Source organism: Prionailurus bengalensis, chromosome D1, assembly GCF_016509475.1.
Source record: "Prionailurus bengalensis isolate Pbe53 chromosome D1, Fcat_Pben_1.1_paternal_pri, whole genome shotgun sequence".
In the NCBI taxonomy this organism is placed as follows: domain Eukaryota; kingdom Metazoa; phylum Chordata; class Mammalia; order Carnivora; family Felidae; genus Prionailurus; species Prionailurus bengalensis.
Genome location: NC_057346.1, coordinates 109,561,643 through 109,565,689, shown reverse-complemented (window position 1 = coordinate 109,565,689; position 4,047 = coordinate 109,561,643). Strand labels below are relative to the sequence as shown.

At 36.9% G+C, this 4,047-nt stretch overlaps 1 non-coding gene across 1 annotated transcript; it reads right to left on the bottom strand.

The window, feature by feature from the left end:
• Positions 1-2,112: 2,112 nt before the first annotated feature.
• LOC122484637 lies at positions 2,113-2,219 on the bottom strand. Its single transcript, XR_006297674.1, has one exon. It is a non-coding gene; the product is annotated as a U6 spliceosomal RNA (small nuclear RNA).
• Positions 2,220-4,047: the final 1,828 nt, after the last annotated feature.

Genomic DNA, 4,047 nt, shown 5'->3' with positions numbered 1-4,047 from the left:
GTGTTTCTTATTTTAGCCATTCTGACAGGTGTGAGGTGACATCTTATTCAAATAGGTATGAGGTTTTGACTTGCATTTCTCTGATGATGAGTGATGTTGAGCATCTTTTCATGTGTCTGTTGGCCATCTGTGTGTCTTCTCTGAAGCAATGTCTGTTCATGTCTTCTGCCCATTTTTTAATTGATTGCTTGTTTTTTTGGGGTGTTGAGCTGTCTCAGTTATTTCTATATTTTGGATACTAACCCTTTATTAGGTCTGTCATTTGCAAATATCTTCTCCCATTCGGTGGGTTTTCTTTTAGTTTTGTTGATTGTTTCCTTCGCTATGCAGAAATTTTTTATTCTGATGTATTCCCAATAGTTTATTTTTACTTTTATTTCCTTTGCCTCAGGAGACACATCTAGAAAAATGTTGCTATGGTTGAGGTCAAAGAAATCACTGCCTGTGCTCTCTTCAAGGATTTTTATGGTTTTCGTCCTCACATTTAGGTATTTAATTCATTTTGACTTTATTTTTGTGTATGTGGTTTCATTCTTTCACATGTTGCTGTGCCGAGGTCCAGCCCCAACACCATTGGTTGAAAAGACTGTATTTTCCCCATCATATATTCATTCCTCATTGGTTGAAGATTAATTGACCTATAATTGTGGGTTTCTTTCTGAGTTTTCTATTCTATTCCATTTATTACGTGTCTATTTCCATGCCAGTTCCATAGTTTTAATTACTACTACTTTGTAATATAACTTGAAATGTGAAATTGTGATACCTCCAGTTTCGTTTTTCTTTCTGAAGATTTCTTTGGCTTTTCGGGATCTTTGTGGTTCCATACAAATTTTAGAATTATTTCATCCAGTTCTGTGAAAAATGCTGTTGGTATTTTGATAGGGATTGCATTAAATCTAGATTGCTTTGGGTAGTAGACATTTTAACAATATTTGTTCTTCTAACCCATGAGTGTGGAATGTCTTTTCATTTCTTTGACATTTCTTGAATTTCTTTCATCAGTGTTTTATAGTTTTCAGAGTACAGGTCTTTCACCTCTTTGGTTAAGTTTATTCCTAGATATTTTATTGTTCTCAGTGCAATTGTAAATGGGATTGTTTTCTTGATTTCACTTTCTGCTGCTTCATAATTGGTATATAGGAATGCAACAGATTTCTGTATATTGATTTTGAATCCTGTGACTTAATGCATTCATTTATCAGTTCTAGTATTTTTTTGATGGAGTTTTTAGGATTTTCTATATATGATATGTCATTTGCATATAGAGTTTTACTTCTTCCTTACCAACTTGGATGCCTTGTATTTCTTTTAGTTGCCTGATCACTATGGCTAGGACTTCTACTACTATGTGGAATAAAAGTGATGAGAGTGTGCATCCTTGTCTTGTTCCTGATCTTAGGAGGAAAGCTTTTAGTTTTTCACCATTGAATATGATGTTGGCTGTGGGTTTTTCATAGAAGGACTTTATTACGTTTGGTATGTTTCCTCAAAACCTACTTTGCAGGGTTTAAAAAAAAATTTTTTAATGTTTACTTATTTTTTTTCCAATTGTATTTTATTTTATTTTTTTTTTCTGAAATTTATTGACAAATTGGTTTCCATACAACACCCAGTGCTCATCCCAAAAGGTGCCCTCCTCAATACCCATCACCCACCCTCTCCTCCCTCCCACCCCCCATCAACCCTCAGTTTGTTCTCAGTTTTTAACAGTCTCTTATGCTTTGGCTCTCTCCCATTCTAACCTCTTTTTTTTTTTTTCCTTCCCCTCCCCCATGGGTTCCTGTTAAGTTTCTCAGGATCCACATAAGAGTGAAACCATATGGTATCTGTCTTTCTCTGTATGGCTTATTTCACTTAGCATCACACTCTCCAGTTCCATCCACGTTGCTACAAAAGGCCATATTTCATTTTTTCTCATTGCCACGTAATATTCCATTGTGTATATAAACCACAATTTCTTTATCCATTCATCAGTTGATGGACATTTAGGCTCTTTCCATAATTTGGCTATTGTTGAGAGTGCTGCTATGAACATTGGGGTACAAGTGGCCCTATGCATCAGTGCTCCTGTATCCCTTGGATAAATTCCTAGCAGTGCTATTGCTGGGTAAAAATATGGAACGCTTCACGAATTTGTGTGTCATCCTTGCGCAGGGGCCATGCTAATCTTCTCTGTATCGTTCCAATTTTAGTATATGTGCTGCCGAAGCGAGCACTGTTTACTTATTTTTGACAGAGAGAGAGAGAGAGAGAGACAGAACATGAGCAGGGGAGAGGCAGAGAGAGAGGGAGATGCAGAATCTGAAGAAGGCTCCAGGCTCTGAGCTGCACAGAGCCCGACATGGGGCTCGAACTCACGAACTGTGAGATCATGACCTGAGCTGAATTCAGACATTTAACCGACTGAGCCACCCAGGCGCCCCTGCAGGTTTTTATCATGAATGGATGTTGTACTTTGCGAAATGCTTTTTCTGCATCTATTGAAATGATCATATGGTGTTTAATCCTTTCTCTTATTGATGTGACATATCACGTTGTTTTGTAAATATTGAATCACCCTTGCATCCTGGGAATAAACCCCACTTGATTGTTGTGTACACTTTTTAAAAATATGTTGTTTGTCGGGTGCCTGGGTGGTTCAGTCAGTTGAGCATCTGATTTCGGTTCAGGTCATGATCTCACAGTTCATGACTTCGAGCCCTGCGATGGACTCTATGTTGACATCTAAGAGTCTAGAAACTCCTTCGGATTCTGTGTCTCCCTCTCTCTCTGCCTCTCCTCCACTAGCATTCTGTCTTCCTGTCTCTCTCAAAAAAAAATAAACATTTAAAAAATATATTGTTGGATTTGGTTTGCTAATACTGTGTTGAAGATATTTGCATCTATACTCATCAGAGATATTGGCATCCTGTAGCTCTCTTTTGTGTGTGTGTGTGTGTGTGGTGTCTTTATCTGGTTTTGGTGTCAGAATACCTCATGGAATGAATTCAGAAGTGTTCCTTCCTCTTCTATTTTTTGGAATAATTTGAGAAGAATAGGTATTAACTCTTCTTTAAATGTTTGGTAAAATTTGCCTGTGAAGCTGCCTGCTCCTGGACTTTTGTTTTGGGGGAGTTTTTATTATTATTATTATTATTATTATTATTATTATTATTATTCTGCTTCAATTTCATTGCTGGTAATTGATGTGTTCAAATTTTCTATTTCTTCCTGCTTTAGTTTAGGTAGGTTAACGTTTCTCGGAATTTATCCATTTCTTTTAAGTTGTCCAATTTGTTGACATGTAGGTTTCCATAATATTCTATTACAATTGTTTGTATTTTTGTGGTGTTGGTTGTTATTTCTCCTTTTTCATTAATGATTTTGTTTATTTGGGTCCCCTCTTTTTCCCTTTCTCTCTATCTCTCTTTCTCTAGCTAGAAGTTTATCAATTTTGTTGATCTTTTCAAGGAACCAGTTCCTGGTTTCATGGATGTTCTATTGTTTTGTTTTGTTTTTAGTTTCTATATCATTTATTATTTCCTTCCTTTTGCTGGGTTTGGATTTTGTTTGTCCTTCTCTCCTAGCTCCTTTAGGTGTAAGGTTTGGTTACTTGAGATTTTTCTTGCTTCTTGAGGTAGACCTGTAGTGCTACCCTCTACACCCTCTTAGAAACACTTTCCCTCTTAGAAACACTTTTGCTGCATCCCAAAGATTTTGGACCATTGTGTTTTCATTTCCATTTGTTTCCATGTATTATTTTTTAGTTTCTTTCTTTCTTTTTAGTAATCTCTACACCTAACATGGGGCTCAAACACAACTCTGAGATCAAGAGTCACACACTCTTGATTGAGCCAGCTAGGTGCCCCTGTATGTATTTTTGCTTCTTTTTTTTATGTTTATTTATTTTGAAAGAAAGAGAGAATGAGCAGGGAAGGGGCAGAGAGACAGAGAGAGAATCTCACGCAGACTGCACTGTCAGTGTAGAGACCAACCTGGGGCTCAAACTCATAAACCGTGAAATCATGATGTGAACTGAAATCCAGAGTCAGATGCTCAACCAGC